This window comes from Monodelphis domestica, chromosome 3, assembly GCF_027887165.1.
Source record: "Monodelphis domestica isolate mMonDom1 chromosome 3, mMonDom1.pri, whole genome shotgun sequence".
Lineage (NCBI taxonomy): Eukaryota > Metazoa > Chordata > Mammalia > Didelphimorphia > Didelphidae > Monodelphis > Monodelphis domestica.
In genome coordinates this window covers 303,827,125-303,841,158 of record NC_077229.1, presented here as the reverse complement: position 1 = coordinate 303,841,158, position 14,034 = coordinate 303,827,125, and the positions used below count along the sequence as shown (strand labels likewise).

Here is a 14,034-nt window from a genome sequence, read left to right as displayed (position 1 = left end):
GAGCGAGGGCGGAGGCGGGGGGGGGGAGAAGTCCGGGAGGTATCCGCCTCCCTTTCTATTTCCCCCTCCCCCACGATCGCCCCCACCCCAACTCTGCGCCCACCCCTTAACACCAGCCGTATGACTGACATCAGCAGCTACCAACTGGCTGGCCGGAGTTGGGGCCGAGGCCGGCTGCAGCGACCAATGGCCAGGCCCGGCGGTAGAGGGTAGTGGTGATGGGGTGGAGGGAGGGGGTACGATGAAGGGGAGGGGGAAGGAGGGCGGGCGCGAAGGGGGGAGGCCTGAGAGGGGCGGGCCATCAGGGAGGCGGCGGCCCGAGCGGGGCCGGGGGAGGCGGCGGCGGCGGCGGCGGCGGCGGCGGCAGCGGCGGCGGCGGCGGCAGCAGCGGCGGCGGCGGCGGTGGGCGCGACGTCGGCTGCGGCTGCGGCTGCTGCAAGTTGGGCTGCAGGGGCAGCGCATACACTACAATGGCTGCTGGAAAGAGGCGAAAGGAAACAATTTCCAGGCCCGCCGCGTCCAGCCCGAAATATGAGAAAAAAATTATTAGAAATTCGGCGGGCGGTGTAAAGGCGGCGGACGGGCCAGAGGGAGGATGTTAAAGCCCCGCGGTGAGTTCTCCCGGGGTCCGGGGCGGGCGGAGAGGCGTTTAGCGGGGGAAATATCAGGGTTATTTAAATTATGGGACGAGCCGAGGGGGCAGAGGAGCAGCAGCAGCAGCCGCCGCCGGAGCAGGAGCAGGAGCAGCCGCAGCAGCAGCAGCAGCAGGAGGAGGAGGAGGAGGAGGAGGAGGAAAAGTTTGTGCTCCTCGCAGCCCCTGCTCGGGACCCCAGAGAGAGCAAAATAAAATGAAAAAAATAAAATAAAATAAAATCATTGGAAAGGGCAGCGAAGAGCCCCAGCTCCCGCTCCTGCCGGGGCCGGAGGCGACGCGTCCGGGGGACCAAAAGGTGAAGTAGGTGGGGGGGGGGGGGGAAGAAACTTTTTTCCCCCTTTTCTGAAGGGTTTGGAAAGTTTGAAAAGTTTTTTTTCTTCGCCTCCTCCTCCTCTCCTCCTCCTCTTCTCCTCCTCCTCTTCTCTGGTGCTGTGAATATTGTGACAGCGGCAGCGGCAGCAGCGAGAGCGGAAGACATTAGAGACCCGAAAAATCAGGGAAAAATTAATATAAATTCAGTTTTGAGAGTAAACACTCCGCATTTTCCACCAAAACATCCCCGGGGAAAGTCGCTTCCCAAGGGCCCCGGCGGAAACCCGCAGTCGGCAATATTTGGGGGGCACTTTGAGTGACTTGGGGTAACTTTGCCCCTTTTTCACCAGAGGTTTTTCTTTCCAGAGAAATGAATTTGTTTTTCCCCTTTCCCCAGGTAGGAGAGTTGGGGTTGGGGTGTTTTATTTGCTTGGGGGGAGGTGTGAGCCCTGAAAGGGGGGTTGCATTGGGGGGGTAGGGGGAGGGGGGGTGTTAAATGAAAGCAGGAGATCTGCAGAGAGCAGGGACAGCTTGTTGTCAGTATCATAAACAACCAAAATGGAGGGAGAACTCAGGCATATAACCAAATAAAAATTTTTAAAAAATCACAAAAAATGCCTAAAAACCCGGGATGCTCCCCCTTTTCTCGCTAAAGGTAAAAGTATCCACCGCGTTTCCCCTCAGGTCCATTTTGACTTTGCAGGGACCAAGGAGTTAATATTTATTTATTTTTTTAAAACTTTCGAAGGGCAAAAGCCTTTTATAACTCACAACCGACAATGAGAAAACGTGAAAATCCGATGCTAGAGAAGGAGGGAGAGGGAGGGGGGAGGTGGTAGTGCAGAAACTGCTAAACTTATTGGTAATGTGGACTGATCTGAGATAAGATAAATGCTGCATTTGCTATTTTATAACTCCCTTTTCGTGATCTTTGCGTGAGTTTGGGGAGTAAAAGAAGGGATGCCTTTATAATGTCACTTTCTTCGGACAGTGGGTACGTGTGATTAAAAGAATAAACCTTTCCGGCTGTAAATTGTATTTTCGTTGCCTTTACGTTGCAGGTTTTGTTAGTGGATCCCTCCTTTATTTAAACTGAACTCTATAGTAGTCAGGGGTAGAGGTGATGTTTGACTGGGAGGACAGAGAGTAAGCTAAGTGCACCTTTTGGGGAGGGCTGAGGAGTTTTTCGGTTTCTCTTTTCCTGACACCTTTGTTTCACCTGTTCCTCTTAAGTAAAGAATGTAAGCTGAAGTTTTCTCGTTTTATGTATATAAAAGGATGATGCCTCTTGCATCACATTGAAGTTAATGGGAAAGTGCTGCTGATGTTGGTTCCACGTGGGATCAGGGACAGAACAGGGCATGTTAAAGAGACAGCTTCTCTTTTCTTATAGTTATCATCACCTATGCAGAAGCTGTCTCTGGACCAAAGGCAGAGGTGCTTGGAGGGGGGGAGTAGTATGGGGGGGGTTGGGGGGGCAGTCTTTTCTTTATATTACAGAAGGTCATTCAGCTTTGGGATAGATGGAATGGGATGGAGTAAAAAACTTCATAAGAAGGATAAATGTTTAGATTTGTTTGGATCCAAGCATTTCTTTGGTGTAACAAGTCCTCACAGGAACTTTTTGTGTTTCAATGCTTTGCTTTGGAAACTGATTTTGGAAGAAATTGTGAAGAAATGGAAATAGTTTAAGGTGTATAATGTAATAACATAGCACAATTTAAAGGGTTATGAATTTCAGGCAATGAGATCAAAGGGCTCTGTTGGTCCCTAATGGGATTTACAGCCATTTTATAAAAACTTTAAAATATATAATAGTCACTCTGACTTATGCTTCATTAAGGGCTTCTTGCTGAAAATTGTAAACAAGTTTGGTTGGGGGGGGGGGGGTGGACATGAACATTTGAGCAATGGCCATTCCTGTGAAAAAGTATGTATGAATTATGGATAGGTTTACATATATACTTTTTCTAGAAAGGATGTACCATGGGTACCTCTCCTATGGCTCTGAGCCTTGAAAGGTTTTTAAAATCACAAGAACAATAATCAGTTTGCATCTTTTGGTATAATTTGTCTTAGTAACTGTTGAATGTTTACCTATTGTGAGCTATATCATCTGCCTTCAAGGGTTTGTTTTCTATTAGTTTAAAAATCTGTAATGTGTTAGTGATGATCTGTTTGAAACTATGTACAGTCTATAAGAAATTATTTGCAATGCATTTTCCACAGGTGTATGGAGGTTTCTGAAAGAAATTCTCATTTTTCTCTTATATTTAATGCTTACCTAAAAGTAGTTCTCATCCTAGATAAGAGACCTGAGTTTTTAGACTTCCTGTGCAAATCACCTTTCTTGCTATATAAATATGATGCTTTTTTGTATTCTATTATATGTTAACTTGTGTTCACAACATATCTCTTATCTTTACCACTTCTCTAAAATGTGTATAACTATACTACATGAGATTAGTTTAAATATCATCTTGTGGTTTCTGATTTAAAAACTCTCTTAAAAATTAAGTTACAGTTACTCTAAAGTAAATACTAAGAGGAATTAATTTGCTAACATGATAATTTGAAGTTGAATTTAATAAATGCCTCTATTTTCAGAGACCTAAGAATGTTATCAGTAAAGCCTTGGTGGATCTCAGTTTTTATATCCCTTTTCTTTGGTAAAAGACAAAGTTACTATTGCCTCTGAATAGGCATAAATATATGATATGCTTAAAAGAAAGGAAATAGTACTTGAATAAGCCAGAAAGTAACACTAAGAAATCAGTTTTCTATAAAATTGAATGAAAAACATTTCCTACAACACAAGTTAGATCATTGAGTTGTTCAGGTTACTTGGAAACTTCTTGTTGTCACAAGTTTTTTGTCAATTTAAAGAAAGGCAGTAGTATTGTGATTGCCTTTTACAAATCCTGCTCCCCAAGTAGTATGAGTTTGAGTGTGTGTTTCATACAGCTAGCTACTGTCAGAATTAGAAAATACTACCAGTGTGTACTAGTATGGAATTACTAATTCCTAGGGGAGTTCCTTTTGATAGAACACAACATAGTATCTAATTTGAATTTGCCTTTTTTTTTTAAAGCTTTTTCTATATTCTAGAAATAGTACCTGTTGAATAACCCTCTCACCTAACTGATATGAAAGTCTATTGGTTTTCTATAGCTGTCTATTCAGATTGTCTGAGGATGTAGTATAAGTCTAACCTTCCTCACTTTCCTCCCCTTCCCCCATTAGGGTTGAGAATGCTTTTACTGACAGATCTTATTTAAAATGTACCTAATCTCATAAATTCAAAGTTAGTGTGAGTTTTAGAAAGAATTTAGTTCTACTATTTAAAGAGAAAGAGATTTAAGGATTATTATAGATAAAATTCTCAAATCTTCTCAGTGTTTTAAACTCTAGACATCTCAGCCAAATAAGCTAGTGAATTTATTATTATTGATCTTCTTTCTTAACTTTAGTTTAAAAAAATGTTAAGACTTTTGATTTTGCTGTTTTATCATCAAAGTCTACCTTTTGCACATTTCATGGAATCTTGATTGCTACTGTAGATAGTTAGGTTCATTAAGTTTTCTGCAAAAGATTAGTTTCCTTTTTAAGGATTAAACTTGCTAAATTAAACTTAATGTTTTCTCTTTCATCACATTTTAAAAGACATGCCTATATCACATAGGTAGACTGTCTTTGAAGCTGTGCAATCAAAATCATAGTGCCTACTTGGAAAAATTAATATGTTTTTATTTAGATCTTTTTAATTTAGTAAATTAAGCTGCCTTAAAATGTATAGATTGATACTGTGGTTGATTTCACTTGTATGGCTTAATTTATATTGTCTAGGCTCTTGTAGTGTTTCTAATAGGTTCTACATGTATTGAATCTGGTGAAATCTAAAACTTTTCTCTATATACTGATAATATCTTGGATTCTTAAGTTGTTCTTTGAGTAAAAGAAGAGTTTCAGGAGAAGACTAGAACAAATGAATCTGTTCATCAAAGTGTAAAATAGAGGAAATGTAAAAGGCAAAAGGACTATAAATCCTTGAAACATTTTTATGTTTTAAGTATCTTCAGTAAGATATTTGAACACTTCTTCAGAATAACAGTTGGTATTCAGGACTGTACAAAAGTTAGCATTTAGATTCTTTAAAATTTTAGTGCAAACAGAAATTACCAAAGTAGGCACCATATTTAACCAATTAGTAGATGTTTAGGTAGCCTTAGAAGAATATTTACAAATAAGTTAAATATGATGGCAAGGTACATCAGTATTGATGAGCTGTAAGCCAAGTATGATTTTACTGTTTTCATATAGGGTTTCTTTTATTTATTGGACTAAGAAACCATTGTGTTAATAAAAAACTTTGCTTTTCAAAAATACATCATTACACACAAGCATTTTCAAATGCTTGTCACAGATTCTTTAAAACTGAATGCAGTATATCAATATTTAAAATATGTGATATGGCAGACTACAGCATCAAGTTCATTAATAGATTAAATTTATAATCAGAGGAAATAAAATTTTGAATTAATTTCAATTTAAACTAAAATTTTCATATCAGAATAATTTTCCATACAATTATTGAAATTTAGTTATCAGTAATTGAGACCATGAGAAGCATGCATATGTGAAGATTTAGTAGAATTTGTTATAGTCCCATATTTGAAATTTTCCTTTTAAATAAATTGGCTTACTGCCCAGTATTCTGCATTTTTATTTAATATGTACACCTGTCACTGCTTCTTCTTTACAGGGTAATATTGGCATGAATATGATGATATGGAACTATCAAGAGCACTTTGGTGTTTTTGTTTTCTGCTTCTCTGTGTGATGTTGAATTTGTTGTTGAGTTGGGGGGGGGGCTCCTTTACTTTTTTTAGCTTGTGATGCCTTATGAAATATTCTTAGTAGAGAGGAGGAATATTTTGTCACTTAAAAAAATTGAAGTGGTGTGATACTATTCACAGAGGATGGGGCTCTTCTCAGAATACATTTAAATTGTTAGTATTTAAATAGTCCCTGGATATCTTGTAAACAGAGTTACTGCAGGATCATGGTATTAAAACTAACCACAGTGTGTGTTGGGAATTTGAGATGACTACCTAAGAAATGAGTGTGCATACTTGCACATTGAGTGAGCGAACTTATGCAATTATATCTTAGGTTAGCAGGATAAGCAGTTTTGCCTGAAACATTTCCCTATACCTTGTGTTACCCTTTCTAAGTTAATATTTTTCTTAATCTTGGAAAACAAGTATTTCTAAAAAATTAGGGGGTGTCAAAAAGGAAATAAAATTTTTGGATGTCATTTTTAAGACCAAAATTTGAACTTATAAAAATGTATACATGTATAACCATAACTGAGGGCTAAAATGCACAAAATAGATGAGAAGTCCACAGGTAGACAAGGATTTTGGAATAAAATAAAAATTATGGTGAGTTTAAAATTTGACCTATGCAGACGCAGGACATATAACTACAAAACCAAATGGTTAAATATACGAAAAATAGTTAGCCAGAAAAAGTGGGAACTTAAATGTCTTTTAACAGAGATACCGTAGATTCTGCTTTTTAAACATGACCTTCCCAGTACCTTTCTTAAACAAGACTATTTTTTTCCTAATCCCATTAAAAGAAGTTACATTTTAAAAATTATTTATAGTGATTATTTGAGTCTAGTTTCCTTGAAAAAGAAAAGTGCCTTCTATGTTTTTAAAACATAGGATTATTTGAAACTGTGGCTTGAACATAATGTACCAATATCCTTGTAGTTTTATTGTTTTCATCATGAGAAGCTATTGACAATATCAAATTTTAAAAAAACTATATTTCATCTGATAATCAAAAATTTGCTTTTAGATTAATAAAAGTAGGACAGAGCTCTTTAATCATAAACAACTTGTCTTCTGGACTATGTGGTTCAAATTTGATCATTTCTTACAGAACTAGTATAATCAGAAAGATGTAATGCTACCTACTCATTTCCAGAGTACATTATCTATACACAAGAGAATGCTGTAGATTAAAAGAATTAATGCTTCATCTTAAGCACTAAGCTGTTTCTTACTTAAAGAAAAATATAATTTTGCCAATGTTTAGTATTAGAAAAGTTTTATTTTACTGGATAATAAAGTAGAGAGAAGAATTTTAATTAAAGGTATATGGAATCCTCTAACAAATAAATCTTTGCTTTTAATCTCTGTCAATCAAGATTCTGTGTCTGGTTAATTTCTTCCATTTTAAACACAAATTTGACTTATATTTTATATGACATTACTTTAATTGTATATTTTATTGATTATTTAGGCTTGATTAGTAGTCATTCTCTGAATATAGGCATATGTATTAAATGACTGAAGGAAAGAGCTGCCATATAAAGCTGACATACTTTTTGGTCTATAGCTGTTCAATGTCTGTTAAAAAGGCACAGTCATTCATTTTGATTAAAATTTAAAGAAATTCTAAAATAAAAAATTAGGAAAAGGGAAATTAACTCTTCTTGCTAAAATATCAAAATGTAGATGTTGATAAAATTTCTTTAGTTCACTGGAAGATAATTTAAGCAATATTTTTTCATTGTTCTTAGGAAACTTTCAATAAACTGAACCACTGAATTTTGAATAGCTCAAATGTGACTGATGAAAATAAGTAATAGTTTACTATAAATCTATTGGATTTTCTCAGTTACTTGATTTTTTCTTGAGTATCTTAATATTAGGAGTATGAATAGAGCACAGTTGCTTCCCATTACAACCACATATATATATGTGTATATATGTATATATATATATACATGTAAATACACATACACATGATGAATTGTGTTATAATCAACTTTAGGAAAAAAATAAAAATATTTTGTGAGATAAGACTACCTTTTGTATACATTATTTTATTATAATTTGTTAATAAGTATATCTTTACAAATAAACTGAGAAATCATATATTTCTATGAAAGTAAAGTATTTTGATTTGGGAAGAGTTCTCCCTAAACTAAATAAGACTATTTTTCTTGATATAAGTTTGTGAATAAAGATGTCTATGAATAGTGCTTCTGATTATAATCAACATTGTTAGGTTGAATTTGATTAATCTAAACTCCTAAAATACAATGTTTCCTTTTACTTTTGAAAAATTGATATTAATGCCTTCTTCAACTTTGTTCATTTATTATTGACCTAGGATATTTTTAAACCCCTCAGTTTATTCATTATTTTCATGCTTCCTGAGACATTGATAATATTTTAAAGGGGTAAAGAACTCTAGAAATTTATAAGGTTTCATATTAGATCAGAATTAGGTTATAGAATAAAATAAGAAAGTAAATTGTACCAGTGTGCTGGGAGCTGTCCCAGCAGATATGTGTTAGAAGAGGGTGAAAAGGTCTGAAAAAGAAGCAGCTTGCCAATCAGTGGTTAGTATAAGAGCCTACTTCACTGTGATGCCAGAGGGTTTTATTTTTTACTTCAGAAAGTATTTTTGATCATCTTCAGAGTTATTTGTATGTATACATAAAAATAATGTGAAGGTCTGGTTTACTTACTTAAATCTATTTCATCATATGTTCAGAAAGATTCAGCCTTTTAATAATAAGAGCTACCTAGCATAGGTGAACATGAATCAAACTATTTAAGATAAATTGGGTTTTTTTTTGGTCTAATTTATAATATATTTTAAATAAATAATAGAATTAATTGGAAGTAAAAAGCGAGTTTAAAATTTCAGTGGGACATCATGAGCCTTAAAACCAAGGAAGATAAATTAAATGAATGATTTTTCTTCAAATCTTTTTTTGTTTGTTCCTTGAAGTTTATAAAAAGGGAAAATATTTAGGAAAAGAAATAAAGGCCTTTAGGTAGTAGATACTATAAGATAATTTATGATAGTGTGTTATAAAGATTAGATAAAATAGAAAATAATTTTCAACAGCATTATCAAATTTAATAGGGTTTAAAATATTCTGGGTTTTTTTTTTGCTGTTGTGGGAAGTAATAGATGAGAATTGTTTCTTGATATAAGAAAGCATTGTAATGTTACTTTAAGTAAAATACATTTTTACTTATAATGGTTTGTGTAACCATTTTTAGAACATTTTTAAAACTTTAAAATATACATATTTCAGAAATGTCACAGGTAATGTTTTCCTTACTAAACTTTCACAATTAGCAATAGCTTACGCTGTGAGTATAATATAGCCAAATCCAAGCAATTTGTTTTAAAATTGTATTTGCTCTAAGGATAACTGTTTTCCTTTAATAAAACTATTATTTCCAAGTGTCAGGTAATATAAGAAGTTATTAACTTGAATTTCACAATGAAACAAGATATTTTAAAATGATAGTTTTTGTTATCTGAATATGTAGTAGTAGGAATGGCATTATTTTTTTTTAATGGGATATGAATCAAGTAAGTGTGTGGTGAGGTCCTTGAATTATATTCAGCAAGTGTAGAAGAAAAGGAGGAGGGAGGATGTAAGGCAAACTTTTTAGTTTATTCATGAATCAGTCCTCAGAGATGCTAATTGGGTTTCTAACTAAATGTGTTATTACTAAACTGCAATTGTACACATTCTTTGAATGGTTTATCTAAAACCCAGAATTATGTGAGAATGTTAAGGAACTATTTAATTGGCACCAACTACCCTTGAGCTCCTAAGAAGTTATTGCATATTCAGTTTTGTATCTATGTATAGTCATTTGTGTGTATAGCTTGCTTTGGCTAGGCTTCTATGAATTTCATTCTCAGTGCTGCCACCCTGTGTATAGCAATACTTGTATATGGCAGTACTGTGTTACGCTGATTTTTCAGTGCTTTATTATCAAACTGTACTACTCCAAATTGCTGTCTGAAGACATCTATATTTAAAGAAATTTGAAAAGGTATTTAGATTTCCCCTGCTTTTGGATTTGTTACTACGTTATTCCAGGTGAAAAGGCACAGATTTAAAATGCTTAACATTTAGAAGCCAAAAATAAAGTTTAGGAGTACATTTTTTTTTTTTAAGAAAGTTCTCAGATTTGTCTATAATTCCCCTAAATCAGGTTGCCTTTTCACTGTTTTAAAGTGGTCTTTGTCATTTGTTAAAAGGAAAAGAAAATTTCTTAATCCTCTAAAGGTGGAAACTCTTTATATTTTGATTTTTTTGGTCATAAGCAAATTTTCCCTAAGTTAAAAAAAGCTTGTTTTTGCTTTAATAAATCTTAAATTTATTAGTTAATTAGTTGTGATAGCCCTTTATTAATTTCTTCTAATCCAAACTATCTGGTTAACTTAATATTTCACTACCTCTTGGAGTGTTGGATCATTCCTTCATATGATTATTATTTGGATAGTACAGTAATTTTGTAAGTACTTACACATATACTTCTTTTGATCCTCATAACAAACTTGTGAGGTCAAGACAGAAGTGATATGAGGAGGATAGTAACAGTTTTGGATTTTAGAATTCTGACACTGATCTTGAGTTTTCTCTGTATAATTGGGATAGTTATGTTCACTTGATTTATAAGAAATGAAATTCATAGGCAATTAATTCTAAATATGTTAATATTAAATTAAAAATATTATCCTAAAAACTTAATGTTTATTTTTTATATCTCTTTTAATAGAATTTTTCAGAAGTAAAGAGAACTAAACACTCAAGTTACAGAGAATGTTACATACCTACTAATTTTTGAAAGCTCTAACTAAGGAATTGTAACCTTATTGAAATGCAATATCATCTTAAGAACTTTATAGAAGAAAGGAATTTACAACAATTGTCTTATTTAATTTTTAAGGTGGGTCTAGTTTAATGTAATTTTCCTAATTTAAGAAAAGTTAAAAGCAAAATATTGTGAATTTAGACGAGAGCCACTTCTAAGTTCTCAATCTTAATTTATTTTTTTAAATGTAGTAATGTAAATTAAAATGAAGGTTTTTAATATTTACTGCTTGCTTAATAAGTCTGGCTAGTCCTAAATGCCAAATATTTGTTAGAATTGCTATTGATACCCTTGCCAACCACAAGAGTTGGGGAGCACCCTAGTTGGATGTTTGACTTATTATTGCATGTAAAGATATCTCCATAGATTTGCTCCCTCCCACCCTCCCAGAATAACTTGGTTTGTGTGGAAAATGTTGTATTTCATTATTTAATCAGCCTTCCCCAGTATTAAAGCATTATAACTTATGAGCATTTGTAAGGCATATTCAGAGTTACAAATATTTTATATAAGATGATTGTGAGAAATAATTAATCAAGAGGGTTGGTTATTGAGGGACAAAGACTCAGGGTCACAAAGATGAATTGGTGACTTGGAATTTGTTAGCTGTGCAACTTTAGATAAGACATTATTCTCTTTGGGCCTTAGTTTCTACATCTTCAAATGATATATATAGTTGCATTTATTAGGTCTTTTATAGTAGGATTCAGTGATATTCTCTATGATCGTAATTCTAAATTCCCAAATTTATGGTATTTTGTGAACTATTGAGTTACATAGTGCTTTTGTTTCAGTAAATTAGTGAAGCTATTGGTTTTAATATTAAAAAGTAGCAGTTCTATTTTGAGGAGACATGATTTGTTGTTAACTTTATGTTTCTTATTAAAATCACAAAATATATAATAGTTACTAAATTTCAACCTTAATTTATGATTTCCTTTTTTTGTGATTAACTTTTTAATCTTTCTTAAATGCTACAAAATATCCCTATCATTTTGATTGGGGTGGAAGTAACCTCTTTTAAAAAAAAAATTTTTAAGTTTAACATTAATCATACTTTTTGGGGAGGAAAAAATCCCACAAAAGAATTTTGTTACTGATAAATTGATATGTTAACATAAGGAATGAAATAAAAATCAAACTTCTTTTCCTTACATCAATGAAAAGAGAAGGAAACTCACCTTTATTAAGTATCTCCTATGTGCCAGGTGTTGTGCTAAGTCTTGTTTTATGAATATCTCATTTGATCTTTACAGTTGAGGAAACTGAGGCAGACAAGTTAAGTGACATGTCTGAGGTTGCATAATAAATGTCTGGGGCCAATTTAAACACAGTTCTTCTGACTTTATGCCCAACATTCTATCTACTGGGCCACCTAGTTGAATCAAAATGATTTACTTACTACAGTCGAACAGGTTGTATTCCAAAATATTGGACTGTGATAATGCATTTTCCCATAAAGTGCACGGTAGACACCTAATTACCATCTAAGACCATTTTTCTATGGAAAATAGATTCAGAATTGTAAGTTAATATACCAGATCATAAGACAATAATAAAAACTCTCTTAGTCCTTACTCCCATCAGCAAAGTGTTGTTCAGTTCAAAACTCTTTGGAGTTTTCCTGGCAAAGAAACTGGAGTGGTTTGCCATTTCCTTCTCCAATTCATTTTACAAATAAGGAACTGAGGCAAACAGAGTTGAATGGCTTGCCCAGGATCACACAGTTAGGAAGTATCTGAGGCCAGATTGGAACTCCAGAAGATGATCATCCTCTTTCTGACTGGACAGCATTCTTTCCATTTTACCACCTGGCTGCTGGATCAGCCAGGAGAGATTTCCCCTCCCTCCTTCTCTTGTCCTTAGTGAATGTCTGTGTTGTAGTGGGCTTGAGGAAATGAGGATGGTGGCATCTAGCGAGGGATCAATTATGGTGGTTCAGAAGGGAGGATGGGAGTGCTGAAAGTTCTTCCTCTCTACCCCTATCCCCATTTCTTTGGATAGCCCCTCATGGGGAAGACAAAGTCCTTATGCTTCATGAGTTTCCAACTGATATGAGGAATTATGTGAACAAAGGATCATGATGTGAGATAGTTATGGTGTCATTTTAAAAAGCACTCAAACTCCTATAAGGATTCAGAACAGTAATGGATTACTTAGAAAAAGCCATTTGTTTTAGTTTTTTGACCAGTGTGGTACAGTGGAAAGAGTGCTAGATGGAGTGAAAAGACTTAGGTTTGAATCTTGAGTCTTTCACTTCTTGTGTGATTTGGGGGAAATCGCTAAAACACTGGGTCTCAGTTTCCTTATCTGTAAAATGAAGTGACTGGAATAGATGACCAGACTCCAAAGTTTTTCCAGCTTTAATTCTACAAACCTTGTAGAGCAAAGGTTTTAACCCTTTTATCCCTTTTGTGTTATGAATCCCTTTAGCGGTCTTAAGGTCTGGGCTCCCTTCTCTGAATAATTAATGTTTTGAAATGATTAAAATACAAGATATAGGATTACAGAAGAAACTAATTATATTGAAAAACAGTTAACAAAATACTTTAAAAAACAAATTCATGGACCGCAAGCTAGGCATACCTGCTCTTTCCCAGTATACTACTTGTCAAAATAATATGCTTTTCTCATTGGGAACAGAGACTTTAAGAGTGGAAACACAGGAAAGGAAATAATGAAAGGGAGAAAATTTTTAAAAAGTAAATAAAGGTTACATGTAATGAAACTATAGTTTCTGTCTCCACTTAAGAGATCTTTGTTCCAAATATTTCCCCAGAACGTCACTACTTAAAGACAGTTTTCTTCTAGATCTATCCTGCCCAGTGGGGATTCTGCTCTTCATTACTTATTGGAATATTTATTTTCTGCTACTTTTAAAATACTTCAAAACTTTAGAAATCGTTGTCTTTTTTTAACTGAATAAATTATTAAGAATGAACAGTGCTTTTTATGGAGAATTAGAAGATGTCAAAAATATGAAAGATTTTAGAGATGATTCTAATCCTCTTAGAGTTGAGAAAACTGAATCTTGTGAGATCTTTAACTCAATCAAAGGCCCATAGCTACTTAATAAAAAGCAATGCTTAGAATTTTGCCTTCTGGTCCTCAATCCATTGAGTTTTGTCCTATATTAGAATATGCTGAATTATGGTGTAATGGAAAGAATTTAGGGCTTAGAATCAGAAAAATTAGGTTTAGATCCCATCTCTCTACTTGCTAGTTGTGTGACCACAAGCAAACCACTTAACCACTGTGAACTTATTTTTTCATCTGTGAAATGGGAATAACAATAAGTCTTATCACTCATGGAATGCCATCATTTTTAAAGGGCTAGAATTGAAGATCAGCTAA

At 34.5% G+C, this 14,034-nt stretch overlaps 1 protein-coding gene across 6 annotated transcripts in view; it reads left to right on the top strand.

Moving 5' to 3' along the window:
• Positions 1-329: 329 nt before the first annotated feature.
• PLAG1 (PLAG1 zinc finger) overlaps positions 330-14,034 on the top strand; it is a 90,665-nt gene continuing 76,960 nt past the window's right edge. For 3 of the 6 annotated variants that reach the window (XM_056823937.1, XM_056823938.1, XM_056823935.1), the window contains exon 1: positions 366-611. The gene's annotated coding sequence lies outside the window, so the exon portion shown is untranslated. Of the gene's footprint in view, positions 612-10,584; positions 10,756-14,034 lie in introns of all 6 variants that reach the window. The other 3 variants (XM_056823934.1, XM_056823936.1, XM_056823933.1) reach the window with 2 other exon arrangements.